The 21,501-nt window shown below is 39.2% G+C and overlaps 1 protein-coding gene across 1 annotated transcript in view; it reads left to right on the top strand.

Moving 5' to 3' along the window:
* The window catches only part of LOC126267589 (leucine-rich repeat and WD repeat-containing protein 1-like), a 125,820-nt gene that overhangs the window by 67,253 nt on the left and 37,066 nt on the right, over window positions 1-21,501 (top strand). The gene's annotated exons all lie outside the window — the stretch shown is intronic.

The raw sequence follows: 21,501 nt of genomic DNA, 5'->3' as shown, positions 1-21,501 counted from the left end.
ACCCACTAATGGTTGTGACTATGGAACATTGTGCATTGAAACAAGTGAGGATATTTCGTTGCTTTACTGGATTGTAAGGGAAGTATAAACTCCTGTTAAAAAGCAACAACAGTTCAGGTAAGTGCTCTAATGAAGTAGTTGAGGCAATACTGTCATGAATGGCTAATCTTTAGGGGACCTGCCACATCTTAGTTGTGCCATGTTTGGACATTTATGCTAGGTTCTATCTATATCTACTTGTATTTCTCTTGCAGCTTATGAAACGTCTAATAAAAAAGTGGAAAATCTGGACTTTTAGTCACTAAAATCTTCTGTTTTCAAATATCATTTGAGTTACAATCTTTGAGCTTTTGACAGTTATCACTGCCATCACCTTCAGTGCTTAAAATTACTGTCAGTGGTAACAAGTTGTCATGCTTATAAGAAGTCGCTATTGAGTTCATCCAATGTCGTCTTCAGGGTTTTGACTTGATACTTGTTTATTTTACAACTGCCTTATGATAACCTGGTACATTTGTGGCTGTGTAATACAGTAATAACCATGATGTGTAAGTTGTGCTTCAACTTTAAATTCCCAGATCAGACCTAGGGCATAGCTTTTATATGTCAAGATATTTAAGATATGATTAGCATAATGTCAAGGTAACAAAAGCCTCATAACTCAAATTATTAATGTTGAGTTGTGTGTTACTGCACGTTAAGAAATGTCGTGCATAAAAACCCTATGTTGCAGTACAGGTATGATTTGCTCATTCTGCAGCAAAGGATTGAAAACTCGTATCTTATAACATTCAGATCTTAAGGTATGAAACCCCATACCTTAGAAGAATGTTTCTGTTTGGAAATTTACCACACTTTCTTCATTGTTGTGCCAATGTAATAATTATTTTGTTTGTTGTCAATATTTATACCATTATTTCTGAAATTTAACAAAACTATCATAAAACTATAAAACTGGTTTTCTAGTGTAGTGATAATATAAGTAGTTAATTGTTCAAGTGATTAACTAATGTGTGTAGAAGATTAAATGAACTATGCAAAAATGGTGGGGTCCACAAACAATAAAGCATCCTGTTTTCAGTAAGAAAACAAGCAGGTGTAAACCTATATTAAAACAAAATTCACCAATACAATTAAGGCTTGCTTAGCTTTGTATTGCGATTCTTTCTCCTGGCTTATTATATGTTAATGTGCCAAATCTGTAGGCATAGATGGTATTATGCTTTGGTCAACTACAGCTTCTCCTCGTCTGCTGAAGAGATACAACGTAGTAGTCAAGCAATAACTTTTTTATTTACTAAAGCTAAAACACCAATCAACTGAAAAACATAAGTCAATACAAAGAATACTTATAAAAATCAAAAAGTAAAGTAGGTTGTCCGTGCACTCGTCGCCACAGAATAATGTGTTTCATTGTGCATTCACAGAGGTTCTTCTGGCGACTGCCACAATGCTATAGACCTATAATAATTATACAGAGTGGCACATAGTGCACAAATTTTACATCCAAGCAGCAAATTTTCTGGAGGTTTCTGTTAATATTGCAGGAAATGCAAATACAAGCAATTAACTGCATAACAAGACGAAGTAAAATTTTGAAGCTGCCCAACAATTATGACATTGACTGCTCAAAATTTTAAATTGTACCGCCAGCAAAATTCTCACTCGCAAATGAACCATCAGTATCTCATAATTGAAATGTATGTAATTCAGAAGACAGTGATATTGTTGATCTGGAAACACGTTATGACCTGTTAAAACAGGCTTGAGAAGGCTCAGTAGTAGATGATCTGAACCCAACAAGGAAATGGGGGAATAAAGTTGGTACCAAAATGTCAAAAAGGGTAAGAGACAAGAAAACAGGAGAAAATAGTTTAAAATCAGTTGAAAATGAAGTGGTGTTAGACAATCAGAACAGAGTAGAAGACAAGCTGAACGTGTGAACATTTTGAATAATGCTGTGAAGCTAGAACCTATGACTGAAGGTAATGAAATAACAGTGCATGCAAAAAAGTGAGGTAGACCCAACTATATCACAAAGAAACAAAGTAAGTAAGCTAAAATTTCTAGAATGAAAGTCAAAGAATACAGAAGTTCTATGAGTAAGAGAGAGAGAGAGAGAGAGAGAGAGAGAGAGAAATAACAAAAAAGAAGTCAATGATGCTCATAGAAATTACATTGCAACAAAAGAATGTGTTCTTCTCTATCTGAGGAGAACCGTAGTCAATTATTTAGTATATTCTTGTCAATTTATTTTACAATCATATTGACCAACTACGTTTAACAACTTCAGTTTCCCTTCCTCCTTTGTTGTTGTTTCCTATTTTTTCCAGTATTCACTTTCTCCCAGTGAAGTCTCTTCCTTTCTTCTGTCCATGTTGTTTCCAGTTTTTTATGTCTTGTGCTTTGAAAGCCTTCCAAATTTAGTATTTTTTAACTGTTTCTTTCTGCTATTTTTGATTATTTGATGTTGTTTCTTTCAAGATCTTTACTTACTTCTGTAATCCATGCTATTGTCGATTTCTTCTTCCAGAAATATAGGAGTATTTGTTTCTTCTTCTTCCAGAAATATAGGAGCATTTGTTTCGTTAGTCTATTTCCATCCATTCGGTAGAGATGTCCAAAAAGGTTAATCTTCGTTTGGCCATTACTTCAAATATTTTCTCTATATTTTTGTAGATATCCTCATTACTTCTTATTATCCAACCATCTGCAGTTTTCATTCTTACATCTACTGCAGATTTTTCTAGTCCATTCTGTTGCATAGTTTCTCCAAGATATTTAAATTTATTTACTCGCTCTATTTTACCTATTTCTGGTTCTATGTATTTTGGTGCATTTTTTATATTTGTCATGAATTTTGTTTTTTCAGCTGAAATTTTGAGACCAGTTCTGTTTGCGAATTTTTCCAGAATGTTTATTTGTCTGTCTGTGTGTGTGTGTGTGTGTGTGTGTGTGTGTGTGTGTGTGTGTGTGTGTGTGTGTGTGTGTGTGTAAGATTTACTTGCTTGCAAGTATGAATAGTGTGTGTTTTTCTCTTTCTCTTTTGCTGACGAAGGCAGTGGCTGAAAGCTTTGTGTAAATGTCTTTTAATTGTGCCTGTCTGCAACTTAACGTGTCTTCTTTACTGTAGTAGCGATCTATCTTTTCCTAAGTTGTTGACATTCAGAGTTTCCATTGTTTCATTATTAGCTTGTGATAAATTACAGTGATCCAATAAACTCGGTTTTGTTACAAATTAAAATGCTTTGAGTATTGAACATTATTTTCACTGCTAACTCCTACCTGCATTTACACTCCTGGAAATTGAAATAAGAACACCGTGAATTCATTGTCCCAGGAAGGGGAAACTTTGACACATTCCTGGGGTCAGATACATCACATGATCACACTGACAAAACCACAGGCACATAGACACACGCAACAGAGCATGCACAATGTCGGCACTAGTACAGTGTATATCCACCTTTCGCAGCAATGCAGGCTGCTATTCTCCCATGCAGACGATCGTAGAGATGCTGGATGTAGTCCTGTGGAACGGCTTGCCATGCCATTTCCACCTGGCGCCTCAGTTGGACCAGCGTTCGTGCTGGACGTGCAGACCGCGTGAGACGACGCTTCATCCAGTCCCAAACATGCTCAATGGGGGACAGATCCGGAGATCTTGCTGGCCAGGGTAGTTGACTTACACCTTCTAGAGCACGTTGTGTGGCACGGGATACATGCGGATGTGCATTGTCCTGTTGGAACAGCAAGTTCCCTTGCCGGTCTAGGAATGGTAGAATGATGGGTTCGATGACGGTTTGGATGTACCGTGCACTATTCAGTGTCCCCTCGACGATCACCAGAGGTGTACGGCCAGTGTAGGAGATCGCTCCCCACACCATGATGCCGGGTGTTGGCCCTGTGTGAATCGGTCGTATGCAGTCCTGATTGTGGCGCTCACCTGCACGGCGCCAAACACGCATACGACCATCATTGGCACCAAGGCAGAAGCGACTCTCATCGCTGAAGACGACACGTCTGCATTCGTCCCTCCATTCACGCCTGTCGCGACACCACTGGAGGCGGGCTGCACGATGTTGGGGCGTGAGCGGAAGACGGCCTAACGGTGTGCGGGACCGTAGCCCAGCTTCATGGAGATGGTTGCGAATGGTCCTCGCCGATACCCCAGGAGCAACAGTGTCCCTAATTTGCTGGGAAGTGGCGGTGCGGTCCCCTACGGCACTGCGTAGGATCCTACGGTCTTGGCGTGCATCCGTGCGTTGCTGTGGTCCGGTCCCAGGTCGACGGGCACGTGCACCTTCCGCCGACCACTGGCGACATCGATGTACTGTGGAGACCTCACGCCCCACGTGTTGAGCAATTCGGCAGTACGTCCACCCGGCCTCCCGCATGCCCACTATACACCCTCGCTCAAAGTCCGTCAACTGCACATACGGTTCACGTCCACGCTGTCGCGCCATGCTACCTGTTTTAAAGACTGCGATGGAGCTCCGTATGCCACGGCAAACTGGCTGATACTGACGGTGGTGGTGCACAAATGCTGCGCAGCTAGCGCCATTAGACGGCCAACACTGCGGTTCCTGGTGTGTCCGCTGTGCCGTGCATGTGATCATTGCTTGTACAGCCCTCTCGCAGTGTCCGGAGCAAGTATGGTGGGTCTGACACACCGGTGTCAATGTGTTCCTTTACCATTTCCAGGAGTGTATTTGAAGTTTGTGACTGGATTTTTGGTGCTGTGGTTGGCCCCTAGACTGTAGCATAGCCAACACTTACAAATCCAGCACTTATTCGGAGACCCTGTGGACACTGACTTTCAAATTTACAATTTATTATTCATGCAGATGCACATGGGGGCTCAGTAGCTACAAGTTTAAAAAACAATTATTTTATGGAATCAACAAGATAGCGTCAATTAAAGCTTCACCATTTATTATCCATTAAGTGCAGATGTCTGCTTATTAGCTTGTTGGTCCACCTTTTGAATGCAACGCAGCAGCCATTCTATGTGGGATGGTTTCGACATGTCCTTGGTATGTTTCCAGAAGTATATGGCACCAGATGTCTGTACACAGGTCACTAAGTTCCCACGAATTAAGGGCCAATGATGTCAGTGCGGAGCTGGTGCCCGGTATCATTCCAGGTTCCAACATGTTAAGATTGGCAAATATAATGGCCAAGACATTGCGAGTTCACTACCATGCTCCTCAAACCACTGTAGCAGAATTTTGGTCTTGTGACATGGACAGTTCTTCTTCTGGAAGACACCTACATTGTAGATGAAGGTTTCTCGGGTCTGGAGACTTAATTTTAGTTTAGATATAAATGATTCATTTGGCCATGGTAACGGATGGTTTACCGTAGCCATTGTTCGTGGCGGTACTGGAGTACCAAATGTTCCTGGACTTGAAAGCTTTGTGGACAGAGACGTTATTGCTTTTCGTACTTACCATATATCTGAATTAGCTAATAAGGATTTTGGTAAATCAGCCTATATTGTTGTTGGGGAAGACATTGAGCATGAAAGGCTGCAATTGGTCTGCAGTAATATTCATGTAGTCTGCAGCTGTGGTGGTGCTGCCTTAGATTGGTGCTACAAATCTCACAGATGTCAATGTGCTCCATGGCACAATACTGTCGTCACCAACCTGTGTCTTTCATGCGAAGCTTGTTTTGAGCAGCTACTCATCTGGATGATAGCATATCTAGACATGAGCATCGACTTGGTGTAACAAAAAATGAGATTCATCTAACCGTGTAACAGGTCTCCATTGATCCACATTCCAATCTCGAGATGGTGTAACTGATGGTGATATTCAGTCAACTTGGGAGCACTTAGGAGTCATCTGCTGGGAACCTTATGTTAAACAATGTACACATAATGTAATGCTTTGAAACACTTGTCGCTGCATCTGCATTTTATTCTGTCATCACATTGTCACAGGTTGTCACCTGTCCTGCTGTTTCATCCAATGAGCAGTCTAGATTCTAAATGACATCCATACTGAGGAATGTCCATTCAGCCAGCTAACTGTTTTGAAGGAGTTTTGGAACTTGGTCAAAAAATATATGAACAAAGACAAAATGCTTGAACAAAAACCACCTTTAATGCTCGTCAGAGCACAACGTATTTCTTTCTGTACAGACAGTAAAGTTCCACTGAAGGAAGGTATGCATTTAACTACTGAACATGGTAGAGCCAGAGCAAATTTCCAAGTTGTGGCCCTGAACCTGACCTATAGGGAGGTCCCTCTAGGACAAATGTGAACTTGTAACTGCCCTGTCAGGGGCTGTCTCTTCTTCCTGCAGGCTACGTCACCCCTTCCATGTTAGCTTTTCTGGCTATTGCCCTGCAAGACCACCTGTGACCATATATGGTCAGCATTCTACACTTCGTGTCTTGCTGCACTTAGTGGCTTCACAAGAGCTCCGCATTGGTATCTGGATATGCCTATGCGAATACCTTTCTGGCGGCATTTTCTTTGTGCTCTCTCCACCAAAATCATTCATTTTTGGGTTTTGTTCTTTGCCTTCCAAGCTTTGTATTATCCTAATATGCGATACCATTACACCCTTCCACCACTCTAAGACTAAAAAAACTTGTAACTACTATCCTGAACAACAACAAATTTTTGTATAAGTTGTATTCAGTTCTTGAGGGTATTTTCGTTCTGTTGTTGTATTCAGTTCTTGAGGGTATTTTTGTTCTGTTGTTGCAACTACAAAAAAAGTGTGTTCTTTTTACCATGCGCATTTGTAATTAAGTTATTTACATTTTGATTTGCATTAAGATTGAAAAACAGTTCCTTAACAGTATGTTGGTTTTTCCTTATGGTGATTTCCTCTCGTGTTTTGCTTCTTTAGACACTGATAGTTGTAGTCTAATTTTTAGTTACTCTAGAGAACTGGACTTTGCTCGTGTTTTACACAGCACACTTTTTCACACACCATTTTTTTGTGTTTTGTAGTGTTGCCAACATGACATTACTGCTAGTTTGTCTTTTACCTATTCTATTTCTAGTTTACTGTATGTGTGTAATTGTTTCATTATGTTGCTGTGTATTCATATACTGTGTAAGAGCAGTGAAGGAGGGTTTTGTGTGGAGGAGGGAGAAGCAATGATGAGTGGACAAAAGTGTGATGGAGTGCGACTTGGGTGACGAGCAAGAAGTGAAATTAAATTGGGAGATGTGGGGGTTGAGTGGGAGAGGGCGAAGGATGGAAAAGGATCTTTTCTTTTCATGTAATTTCATCAGCTGGGTTTCCAATATTTATTTGGTCATTACTGTTTATTTTACATTAATGCTTTGTGTATATGGAAATTTTCTCAGAAAGGGAGGTGGTGTCTGTCTTCACTGATTCTTATGATGTTCATAGCTTTTCAATATTGCTTCATCCACGATGATCTTGTTTTAAATGATCAGTAGATGTTGAATGATTTCAACTGTATTTAAATGCTCTGATGTATTCTTTATATCTTGGGTCAAATGTTCTCCGAGTCATTCCAGTGTATATCTTCTCACATTTTTCACAATCTCTGGAGCTGATAGATACCAAATCGTTGGTACCTGTCTGGTTTTGATTTCAGTTTTGGGACATGCTTTTGTATTGAGTTGCTTGTTTCGTAAGAAATGTTTTTGCCCATTTTTAAATATATTACTTATTTTATGTGTGAATTTGTTGTGTTAGGTTAGTGTATGCCATTTTTTGTAGTAGTGCATGTTTTGTGTGTTGGTGTGGTTTGGTTAGTTCGTTCATTATTTGTGTCTTTATTTTTCTTTTTAGTTTGTTTATCATTGTTTCTTTGTGTAAATGCCATTTGTGTTGTAATGGCTTGCTCTTTCTGGTAATCAGAAGTGTTTAGGGGAATCGTGTTCATTCTGTTTAACATGTATGTGATTAAAGCCTTTTGTTTTGTAGGTTTTCTGTATATGTTAAATATGTGTTTGTTATTGTCTTTTCTTATGGTTATGCCTAGAAAGTTGAGTAAATTTCTTGTTCTTCTTCTGTTGTGAAATTTGTTTTTGTGTACAGTATTTTATGTCTTTATGTAGTTACTGTATTCTGTTTTTAGGTTCACCTCATGCTCCTCATCTTCTCCTCCAACTCGCACTCCATCACACTACAATACACTTGTCCACTCATGGCTTCTCCCTCCCCCTCAAAAAAAAAAAAAACACTCCATCACTATTCCTTTACTATCCTTACACTGTATATAAATACAAAGCAACATAATTAAATAGACTTACACACATACAATAAACTAAAAAGAGTATAAATCAATGGCTAACTAGTGTGTTAGCAACACTACAAAACAAACCACAATACATATGTAGAAGTATAAACAAACAGAAACCAGTGGTGTATGAAAAAGTGTGCTGCGTAAAACAAAAAAATGCATAGTTCTGTAGAGCAATTAAAAATTAGACTAGAACTATCAGTGTCGAAAGAAGAAAAGCATCAATGATGTGCTAGCAGACACCGTATCCTGATTTAGGTGAGAAATCAAGCGGAAATCAGCGTAAGTAAAAACAACATATTGTTAACAAACTCTTTTTTGATCTTAAAGCAAATCAAAATGTAAATAACTTAATTACAGACAACTAATGACGTTTTACCTCAATAAAGCAAAATGCATCTGATGGGGAAAAAAACACAATTTTTTTAGCTGCAATGACAGAACGAAAATACCCTCAGGAATTGTAAATCAATTACGGACGATATGGCCACACAAATGAAGAACGTTTACAGTTATTTGAAAGTAGAACATATTTGCTTTACAAAAGAATTAGATTATTGGTTTGCACTTAAGTCTGCTGGAAGAAATGCGCATTTGCTTTTCAATAAATGGACACTTTTTGTGATTATTACAACTGGAAAGGAAGGGTATGCTCTTTAAGTACAGTTGACTTAACAATGATTTCACTTCTTAATAAATAAGTAAAATTTTCATACTTGAAAGAAAGACACATTTATTTCACACTTACTATGGCTACAATTTGCTTTTAGCATTTGTCCAGTCTTACAACACTTAAGTATGGTATTTTGCCTTCATTTCTCAAGTACCTAACATCATTTTGCACATGCCTAACACAATATGGGATCTATCAAAAATAATTTCTTCACAATTTGCCGATACCCTTAAAGTATGATGGCACCTCACTATTTCCCTATCTGGGTACTGATTGGTAGTAGTGTTTCTAACACACATTCTTTCACAGCAATCTTCACCAATTGTTCTGAACACAGATTTAAAGCAGTCTCTGAACACTTAACGGTATTCATGTGAACAGCATATAATAATTACTAAGCCACAGCACGTGTGTTTCCAGAAAGAAAAATGACTTATCCAGAAATTGCTGAATTTATTTATTTATTTATTTATTTACACGCCTAGACCAAACTGAGGAGCAAATCTCCAAGGCTATGGAACATGTCAGTACATGAAATTACAACATAAAAGTAATAACAGATAAAATAAAATGTTTATGAGCCCAAAAAAAGTCAAGCAATAAGTTTAAGTAAACACAGTAAGCAATAAAACATAAGAATCGGCTTAATTTTTCAATGAACTTCTCAACAGAACAGAAAGAGTGGCACATGACGAAACTCTTCAGTTTAGATTTGAAAGGTTGTGGATTACTGCAAATATTTTTTTTAATTCTTGTGGTAGAACAGAATACAATCAAATCTTTGTCACGTGACATGTTATATAGAATCATTTGATTGAAACATTGGTGACTTGCCAATGAATAATTCTGTGCCTACCTAAATATACCTAAAACAAGATACATTAAAATAACGCATATGGATGCTCCCAGAAGCACATTACAACATAAAAATATAATTACATGTTAGATTTTTCTTAAAATTTCCACAGTGGTTTGAAATCATTCTTTTAAAGTATTTTTGTTTCATTAGTTTATAAATATGGACGTACTTCAAAGACCACATACTTTCATAAAAGTAGTATGTTTGTTTACATCTAGATATTTAGATACATAGTTCACATGATACATAGTTTATAAGTATGGACAAACATAAAAAAGAACATATACCTCCATTAAAAGGGAACATAAGCAGACACATGGAACATAATGTAGTAAAAACAGGAAAACAGAACAAATGTAATATCTCCTTGTCTTCCTCATTTATAAAATCATCCACACTGTAGTAGCATTTGCTTTTTAAATATTTTTCAATGTTTGTGCAGGTGGATTCTAGCTTGCAGTCCTTCAACTTTGAACGGATTTTATTGCTAAGCTTCAAAGCCATGTAATACGGAGTATTTTCAAATAATGTTAGTCTGTGGCAAGGTAACATGTAATCCTGTTTGTGCTTTGCTTCATAAGTATGTGTATATGAATTTTCCTCCAGAAGATGTGGAATTTTTAACTCATAGCGAAGTGTTTCACTTAGAGACAAAGAAGGAATTGTCAGTAAGTCAAGGCTTGCAAATAAAGGTTTGCATAATTTTCTATTGTTTGTTCCAGTCATAGTTATGATGATTCCCCCCCCCCCCCCTTTCTGTAGCTTGAACACTCCGAGAAGGCTTCCTTTTTCAACTCCCAAAAATTATGCCATATCTTACAGCTGATATAAAATATGCACAATACACGATTTTCCTAACTGCTAAGTCGGTTACTTTATTCAGAACACTCATTATGTAAACAAAACTATTTAACTGCTTCAGTAAGAAATCCACATAATCACTCCATGACAAGTTTTTGTTTATAATCACTCCCAGAAATTGGACAGAATGTGCAGTTATCAGTTCTCCGTCTTCATTGTTTATTTTCATAGCATTATTATTTATCCAGTTTTCTAGTTCTTGAAGAGTCTGTTTTGTTTTCTATGCTAATTCTTCAGTGTTTATACAGCAGACTACTGCTGTTGAGTCATCTGCATACAGAATCATATCTGAAGTTACCTTACGTGGCATGTCCTTTATATAATATAGAAACAGTAATGGGCCTAGTATGGACCCTTGGGGTACACCTGATTGTATTTCCTTTCACCTTCCAACTAGAGCAAGCTTTCTCGCCCTTACGTTGTATAACTATCCTCTGTTTCCTGTTTTTGAGATACGACTTGAACCAATTTAAAGATTTTTTCAGGAAGCCATAAGAAGCTAATTTGAGCCGGCTGGTGTGGTAGAGTGGTTCTAGGCACTTCAGTCTGGAACCGCGCGGCTGCTACAGTCGCAGGGTCGAATCCTGTCTCGGGCATGGAAGTGTGTGATGTCCTTACATTAGTTAGGCTTAAGGAGTTCTAAGTTCTAGGGAACTCGTGACCTCAGATGTTAAGTCCGATAGTGCTCAGAACCATTTGATTTGAAGCTAATTTGAGGAGCAACTGCTTATGGTTTACTATATCAAATGCCTTACTGAGGTCACAGAAGTTACCAGATGCACTCTCCTTGTTATCAAGGCATTTGCTTATTTTACTTATCAGTTCATTAATAGCATGCACAGTGCATCGGTCCTTCCTAAATCCATGCTGATTATTAAGAATAATGCTACATTTTTTGTCATATTTTTCTAGTTGGTTACACTCTACTTGCTCAAATATTTTAGAAATTGGTAGTATTGATACTGGGCAAAAATTGCCTATCTGCTCTTGTCTGCCCTTTTTGTGAATATGTCGAACTTCCGCATACTTCAGCCTATCTGGAAAGCAGTCCTCATCAAACAATTGATTTATTATGTAACTGAGTTGGGGGTGCAATATTATTACATCCTGCCCATCCCAGCCCACAGATTTGAGATTTTTGTAAGGGATTTTATAATGTTAACCACCTCATGGCAGGATACATGAGTGAATTTGACTTCTATTGATCTGTGCTGCATTATAATAGGACTTACATGTGGAGGAGGGAGTTTGTCAATTTTGTTAGAATTTATGAAATACCTTTTGAATTCTTCCCAAATATGTCTGGAGTTTGTAATCATTTCCCTATCAATTTATGATTAAAACTTCTTGTTTTTTGTGCACCTATTTCACTCCTGACAATTTGCCATACAGCTTTTGATTTATTTGTGGCAATTTGTATTTACTGTTTGCCATTTGTTTTGCCTGTTTAACTACTCTACCAAATATTCTTTTGTATTTGTTTACATAGCTGACAAACTCTGCGTCATGGTTGCTCTTCGCTTGCATGTCCAGTTTCCTTTTTCTAATACTAGAGATTCTGGTGCCTTCAATTATCCAGGAATTCTTTTTACAGTTTTTGTCACATGCTGTTATGAAGGGGAAGCATTCATTGAAAACAATCCTGAATTCTGATACGAAAGCATTGTAGTTTCTGTTTACTGAGTACCACTTGATGAAGGACCAGAATGTTTTATTTAGTGTTGAGGCAAGTGTATTCACATTGTGTTGCCTGAAGTTCCTGACTCATTTCACTGTTACAGTTTTATCTAAATTTGGAAATGAGATAAAAAGGGCTGAATGGTCAGATACACCTAATTCTAAGATGAACTTTTCTGTAGCACCGTAGTTGATGCTGCTCACTGTATTATCTATACATGCTGCAGAAGATGCTGTTATTCCAGTGTACTCACTAAAGTTTAATGTTAAGCCATTTGCAGATAACATGTCCTGTCATCAGCTCCTACATTTATGTTGAAGTCAACACAAATTATGACCTTTTTACATAACTTTTCTACCTGCAATCTATACAGCAAGGTTTGAAGTTTGTCTAAAACTTCATGTGTAGCAGAATAGTCAGGGATATGATTGTTGTTGTTGTTGTCTTCAGTCCTGAGACTGGTTTGATGCAGCTCTCCATGCTACTCTATCCTGTGCAAGCTTCTTCATCTCCCAGAATCCACTGCAACCCACATCCTTCTGAATCTGCTTAGTGTAGTCATCTCTTGGTCTCCCTCTACGATTTTTATCCTCTACGCTGCCATCCAATACTAAATTGGATTGATGCCTCAGAACATGTCCTTCCAACCGAACCCTTCTTCTGGTCAAGTTGTGCCACAAACTTCTCTTCTCCCCAATCCTATTCAATACCTCCTCATTAGTTACGTGATCTATCCACCTTATCTTCAGTATTCTTCTGTAGCACCACATTTCGAAAGCTTCTATTCTCTTCTTGTCCAAACTAGTTATCGTCCATGTTTCACTTCCATACATGGCTACACTCCAAACAAATATTTTCAGAAATGACTTCCTTACACTTAAATCTATACTCGATGTTAACAAATTTCTCTTCTTCAGAAACGCTTTCCTTGCCATTGCCAGTCTACATTTGATATCCTCTATACTTCGACCATCATCAGTTATTTTGCTCCCCAAATAGCAAAACTCCTTTACTACTTTAAGTGTGTCATTGCCTAATCTAATACCCTCAATATCACCCGACTTAATTCGACTACATTCCATTATTCTCATTTTGCTTTTGTTTATGTTCATCTTATATCCTCCTTTCAAGACACTATCCATTCCTCTAATAATTTCTGGGTATGCAGCTGGATCCCGCCGACATTTTTCCACAGTATTTCGGCCCAGAGACGTCTGGCCATCATCAGGTGAGTACACAACTACTGAAGAGCCCAGGTGCAGTCGCGGTATTTATGCTGAATCTCGCGCGTGCGAAATGTAATGGCATCCTACAGCGCATGCGTCACGTGTTGACAGTGACAGCTCACAGGAACTGTACGAACAGGCAAAGTGCGAAGTTTAGCCAACTCGTAACACGAAAGCCGCAAGAAGCTATCTCTGGACGATCCGTGGTGAACCTTACGGAGAAATCGTTTGACAATGCGACGATGTCAGTGCTTGCGAAAGTTTTAAACTTCGCCCCTACTCCTGCTTCACTGCCTTTAACGGATTTCATCAGTTCCATTGAGGAAGCCATAGACGTCTCCCTGCGGATAATGCAGACGAAGTTCGACATGAATCTTGCCGAACGTTGTTGAAATGTGTGCCACAACGGAGTAACATCTCGCCAACTGAAAGAGCTGCTCTCCACAGCCTCAGAGAAGATACTAGCACAGTCGTACTGCCTGCGGATAAGGGTAACGCCGCAGTTCTTCTGATAAGGGAAGGCTACAATGAGAAGATATATTGTCAGCTAAATGATTCCACGTACCGCAGAATTGAAAACAACCCAACAAGCCGAATATCAAGGAAAACTGCTACCCTTTTGAACGACTGTTCTCTACCTGAGCAAGTTATCAAGAGATTGAGACCACACAATGCAGTACCACCAAGACTCTACGGTCTTCCCAAGATACACAAGGATGGTGCTGCCACCTATTCTACAGCAAAATATCTGGCCTCACTACTAAAGCCGTATGTGGGTAACTGTTGCCACCATATACATAATTCCGAGGATTTTGTCAGTCACTTGAAGGAAGTTAAGCTTAGCAGCTCGGATTTATTAGTCAGCTTTGATGTGGTCTCACTATTTACCAAAGTGCCTTTAATGGAATCGTTACATCTTATTGGTAACTTATTCAGTGCCGAAATGACGGCCTTGTTTGAACATATACTCTCCTCAACGTACTTTTTATTCAATGACGAATTCTTTGAACAAACAGACGGCGTCGCCATGGGGAGCCCTTTGTCCCCTGTGGTAGCTAATCTCTTTATGGAGGACTTTGAGGAGAAAGCACTTGAGTCTGCTGTTTTAAAGCCTACGGTATTCTGGCGGTACGTAGATGATACTTTTGTTGTATGGCCTCATGGCAGACAGGAACTGGAGAAATTCCTTCACCATTTAAACGCTTTACATGAGAACATCAAATTCACGATGGAGATTGAAAAAGATGGCACTTTACCATTTCTAGACGTGCTAGTACGCCGTAAAAATGATGGGTCATTAGGACATTCTGTGTACAGGAAACCGACTCACACAGATCTGTATCTCCAGGCGTCAAGCTGCCACCACCCACCACAAACAGCCGGTGTTCTCAGTACCTTAATACATCGAGCGCATGTAATATCGGATGATGAAAACCTCCACACAGAATTAGATCACTTGGAGAAGGTTTTTAAAGAGAATGGCTACCCTTCACGTCAAATAAGAAAGGCCATGTGCAAATGTCATAACAAGAAGCAGCACACTGAGGACGCTGATGACTTTAAATCAACATGCGCTTCTTCCATATGCCGGGAATGTGTCGTCGAAAATAGGCCAATTACTGAAGAAGAATAAAATCAATGTTGTCTTCCGTCCACCAGCAAAGAACCGGGCCCTGGTTGTATCCGTTAAAGACGATTTACAACTGAAGAAAGCAGGCGTGTACAAAATTCCCTGTGAATACGGCTCTGCATATATTGGCCAGACGACAAGAACTGTCCATGAACGATATACAGAACATGAAAGATACACTCGTCTGCGGCAACCGTCAAAATCGGCAGTAGCAGAGCACTGTATTTCATTGGGACATTCAATGGAATACAATGGAACAAAAATTTTAGCTCCGGTTTCCGGATTTTATGATTCCGTAATCAAGGAATCAGTGGAAATACGTCTCGCCGATAATCTTATAAATCGTAACAACGGCTTTCAAATGGATAAAAATTGGAATCCTGTTATTAAAATTATACATTCACAGCGGAATAGACAGCGTCATTCGATACTCAATGACTAGATGATCTTTTACTTTCACCACCGAGGGCAGCACGTACAACTCGGCTATGCCGTGCATGTCAACACATGACGCATGCGCTGTAGGACGCCAGTACATATCGCATGCGCGAGATTCGGCATAAATACCGCAACTGCACCTGGGCTCCTCAGTAGTTGTGTACTCACCTGATGATGGCCGGACGTCTCTGGGTCGAAATATCGTGGCAGAATGTCGACGGGATCCGGGTGAATACCCAGAAATTATTAGAACAACAAATACACCGGGAAAATTTCAGAAGTCACAATATCCATTCCGTTCAACTGCTCTTCCAAGTCCTTCGCTGTCTCTGACAGAATTACGATGTCATCGGCGAACCGCAAAGTTTCTTCTCCATGAATTTTAATACCTACTCCAAATTTTTCTTTTGTTTCCTTTACTGCTTGCTCAATATACAGATTGAATAACATCGGGGACGGACTACAACCCTGTCTCACTCCCTACCCAACCACTGCTTCCCTTTCATCTCCCTCAACTCTTATAACTGCCATCTGGTTTCTGTACAAATTGTAAATAGCCTTTCGCTCCCTATATTTTACCCCTGCCACCTTTAGAATTTGGAAGAGAGTATTCCAGTCAACATTGTCAAAAGCTTTCTCTAAGTCAACAAATGCTAGAAACGTAGGTTTGCCCTTCCTTAATCTAGCTTCTAAGATAAGTCGTAGGGTCAGTATTGCCTCAAGTGTTCCAACATTTCTACAGAATCCAAACTGATCATCCCCGAGGTCGGCTTCTACCAGTTTTTCCATTCGTCTGTAAATAATTCGTGTTGGTATTTTGCATCTGTGACTTATTAAACTGATAGTTTGGTAATTTTCACATCTGTCAACTCCTGCTTTCTTTGGGTTTGGAATTATTATATTCTTCTTGAAGTCTGAGGATATTTCGCCTGTCTCATACATCTTGCTCACCAGATGGTAGAGTTTTGTCAGGATTGGCTCTCCCAAGGCCGTCAGTAGTTCCAATGGAATGTTGTCTACTCCGGGGGCCTTGTTTCGACTCAGGTCTTTCAGTGCTCTGTCAAACTCTACAGGCAGTATCGTATCTCCCTTTTCAACTTCATCTACATCCTCTTCCATTTCCATAATAATGTCCTCAAGTACATCGCCCTTGTATAGACCCTCTATATACTCCTTCCACCTTTCTGCTTTTCCTTCTTTGCTTAGAACTGGGTTTCCATCTGAGCTCTTGATGTTCATACAAGTGGTTCTCTTATCTCCAAAGGTCTCTTTAATTTTCCTGTAGACAGTATTTATCTTACCCCTAGTGAGATAAGCCTCTACATCCTTAAAGTTGTCCTCTACCCATCCCTACTTAGCCATTGTGCACTTCCTGTCGATCTCATTTTTGAGACGTTTGTATTCCTTTTTGCGTGCTTCATTTATTGTAGTTTTATATTTTGTCCTTTCATCAATTAAATTCACTATTTCTTCAGTTACCCAAGTATTTCAACTAGCCCTCGTCTTTTTACTTACTTGATCCTCTGCTGCCTTCACTACTTCATCCCTCAAAGCTACCCATTCTTCTTCTACTGTATTTCTTTCCCCCATTCCTTTCAATTGCCCCCTTATAAGGGATATGATGTATACTAATAATTAATTTGCAGTTTTCCAAAAGTTCAATGCAGCAACTTTCAAATAATAGCTTATCATTCTAGCAATTAAACGTCTGCCTGACTTTCTATTACAGAAAATGAATGGAACAGTACACTGCACACCTTTCTGCACAAGAGTTACGGAAGTGCTATCCAAATGCAGATTGGATTTCTGCCAAGTATTAACTGAGTAAAAGCTGCTAATTCGTGGCTATAAACTGATATTGTTAACAAGAAATAACAGTAAAGAATACTGATGGGTCATAAAGGGTGATGTCAAAATACCCAGAATATTGAACAGGGGTCTGCAAGCTGTTTGCGAACTTACACCACTTATTGCCTGAACACCCCATTTATAAGCCAAAAATATCCGTTTAGAATTGGAAGAGTTAACCAAAATATGATATGACCTCAGGAAATGAAAATAAGCAATGTAGACTAATTTTCATGACAAACATTCACTCACTTCACACACCGTTTGAATTGTAAAAATGGCAGCATTAAGTCTTCAAACAAGATCTTGAATGTGTGCTTTCCACAACAGTTCTAACTGAACACCTAGAAATTTGAACTGTTCAGTTTCACTAATCATATGCCCATTCTGTGCAATTGTAATGTCAGGTTTTGTTGAACTGTATGTTAGAAACTGAAAAATGGAGTCTCACTGTGATTTAGCGTTATTTTCTACAAGCCATGATCTTAGGTCATGAACTGCAATATTTGAAACTGAGCCAGTGCTGCACACACAATCCCTTATTACCCAGCTAGTGTCATCAGCAAACAGAAATATTTCAGAGTTACCCGTAGTACTAGAGGGCATACCATTTATATAAATAAAGAAGAGGAGTGACCTCAACACTGATCTGTATACTGGTAAAAGAAGCCTCTGAATTGTCAAATTATTTAAGTGGTGCTCCGATATACCAGTAATTTCTGAGTAAACACATATAAGCAGTTCTCTAAGTTTATCTCTAATACCTTTTATATTTGGATGAAATATGCTAATTTCTTCTTTACTTGGATACCTCATCACCTCTGAAGGTGATTCCTTAGTTTGAGAATAGGTATACCTATCAGCTGACTTCATCTAAAAAGGTGCAGCTCTAATTACAACTGCTAGAGGAATTTTTCCATGAGTGATCCCACCACCACCCACTACACCGTCGCCTATAAGCTTCGCCAGCCTCCCCTTCCCATACCTATTGAGGTGCAGACCATTCCCAGTGAAACTCGATCTATTGATGGACTCAGCTGGTGTCACTGAAATTTGAACAATGCCCTCTGCCATCAGTGCCTTCTCCAGCCCCATGTTAACACACCAAACAGCTGCATTAAGATGAGACCGATCATGAAGTTGAAACAGTTGCACAAAGTGCCCATTAGTGCCACCAGTTTGAGCAGCTATCTTTACCAGGTCAACATCTACATCATATTACCCATCCCTACCAAGACTACTCCCTGCTCCACCCACAGTCACTACCAGATCCTCTTCTGCAAAATTCTTACACATCTCCCCTATGCAGTCAGTCACCTGAGCCAACCCTGCACGAGGCTTCAGAATGTTGGTAACCTGTTACTAACTCCCCAACACTTCCTGCAACACCTGGCCCACACCTCTACCGTGCGAACTGCCTACAAACAGAACCTCCCTCTTTCTGTTAGACTGCTGATGATATTTGTTAATATTGTATGCTCAGACTGAATTGCTAATTGAGCAGTATATTCATGGTATTTACTTATAAATTTTAATTTGTATATGCTACAACGCACAACACTGGCGGGTCTTCGCTCATGACAGCCTTCATCCATCAGAACAGCAAATAGCCATTCATTGTTACTCAGTAGCGTTCACATACTTTTTTCAACACTATTAGCTTCTACATGTAATCCTTCAGAAATTTTAGGGCTTGTTGCAGCATCTTAGCTCACGCCTCTCATGTTGTGTGTGAATAATAGTATAAATACTTGTTTGATATTCTTAGGCTCTGATGTACTTTCGTACAATGTCTCTCTTCACTACATAGCTGCTCATACTACCATTTTGTGTCATCAATTATCAGTAGCTCCTCTCTGCTAGCAGAATATTTAACACACAGCTTAGGTTGTCTTAGCATTGAAAAAATCCAGATTAATAATCTAATCAATTTGCAACCACTGTCTGCTGTAAGGGCAACAGGGAGCTGCTTGTCCTTGATGTTATCAGTTGTAGATACTTCACAATCTGGATTGATCAGATGCAACTCCAGGAAACATTTCTGAGTGTTGATAATTGCTAATATTAACATATTGCATTCTATCTCTGACTGAAAATGCCTATAAGCTATATTAGCTGTTCATTAATGATGATCGAAGTTACTGTTGTCTGCAACCATCTGTCTGTGGTGCTCTCATATTCTACTGTGTGTAGCCTCAATTGCTTCATTCCCTGCGTGATACCTTCCATTTTTCGTTATGGGGCTTACAGTTTGATTAAAACTAGTTAAATTTGCTTTTCTGTAGTCACTAGCTTCTTTGAAAGTGTGAGTATCTGTGTCCCCCTTGCAACACACCTATCTTCACTTTAAAATACAGTGTCCTCTCCGTTTAATGTACCAAACAGGATTTTACTGACTTCACCCACATAGTTTAATGTCCCTTCTTTCCTTATAAGGGATTCATCTCATACTAAAGGTCCAATTAAACCTTGTGCTTTTTCAGTTTTTCCTACGTGCCAATGTAACACAACTTACACACTTTAACATTCCTGATATTCAATAAAGTCAGCCTATCTTTACAATATCCATTCACTTGCCTTGCGAAAACTTCATTGTGTTCAAATGTCTCATTCTGCTGTATCAAATTAAATGACTCGCATTCCTTAAAGTGGTACTGAAAATTTTCACTTTTCCCATGTTGTCATAATGGAGTTTGTGTGACGACTAGAATTTTGTTATCTCCATGTAGAGTTCTTTTCCCACATGCTCACCTCCAATTAGCAGGAGAGTTACGCTGACAATGCAGTACAACGCTAACATATGGAATAAGAAAATCTCTTTCAGTCTAGTGGCATGTACCGTAAGACATTTGTCTTTTCAGGCAGATCACAATGTTAGGTCCCATCATTCACCCTACTGTGTACAGGCCTCACCATAGTGTATCTAAGTCACAATTGTAGATTTTGTTGTTTACTCTCATCATACAAAACCTGTTACCAAAATGGAATTGTTTTGGGTTTTGTGTTTTATCACAATATTCCTTGTTCCCTATTTTACACTGTGCATTCTGTTCTCTCTCACATAAATGCATTTCTTGCTAGCAGTCTTTTAACTATGCTACATAATCAAAATTATACCTCAGTTCAGCTGGCACTTTCTATAGTATCTCTGGAATGTTCCTTGTTCTTCACAATAAAAATTCATGTGGTGTGTATCCTGTCATGCTGTGCAATGTCATAAAATGCATATGGAAATTAACTGTCGCAACGTGTTTGTGCTCTGTTAATGTAATGTCATAGCATCTCAGTTAATGCTGAATGCCACCTCTCTGACATTACTTTCTATGTCAGTCACCAGTAGGTACGGTATTTCATACCTCAGTTTAATTTTCTTAACATACGTCTTGCTATCGTGTTGGCATCATGCCATCCAATAGATTAAGCTACCATAAACGTGGTCAGCGCATCCTGAAATGTAATGATATACTTATTTATTCTCTCTCTCTCTCTCTCTCTCTCTCTCTCTCTCTCTCTCTCTCTCTCTCTCTCTCTCTCTCTCACACACACACACACACACACAACACACACACACACACACACACACACACACACAGTTACATCAGTCAGTAGTGTGATTTTGTTTGCCACCCTTAAACATTATCTGATAATCATATTCCTCCAGCTTTAGCCTAAACTTAATTAATCTGAATGACATATTTGATATTCTACCTGCTCGTGTCGCAGGTTTATGGTCAGTACCTATCAGGAACTTCCTGCCAAATATGTACAGTCTAAGGTATTTGATTGCCTATGAAATAGCAAACCTCTCCATCTCAATAGTATTGCATGCTCTTTAAACTTTATTAAACGTACTCAAAGCCCCCCATGAACCATGGACCTTGCCGTTGGTGGGGAGGCTTGCGTGCCTCAGCGATGCAGATGGCCGTACCATAGGTGCAACCACAACAGAGGGGTATCTGTTGAGAGGTTGGCCAAACGTGTGGTTCCTGAAGAGGGGCATCAGCCTTTTCAGTAGTTGCCGGGGCAACAGTCTGGATGATCGACTG

The sequence above is a fragment of the Schistocerca gregaria genome, chromosome 4 (assembly GCF_023897955.1).
Source record: "Schistocerca gregaria isolate iqSchGreg1 chromosome 4, iqSchGreg1.2, whole genome shotgun sequence".
NCBI classification, from domain to species: domain Eukaryota; kingdom Metazoa; phylum Arthropoda; class Insecta; order Orthoptera; family Acrididae; genus Schistocerca; species Schistocerca gregaria.
This window is presented reverse-complemented; position numbering and strand designations above follow the sequence as displayed.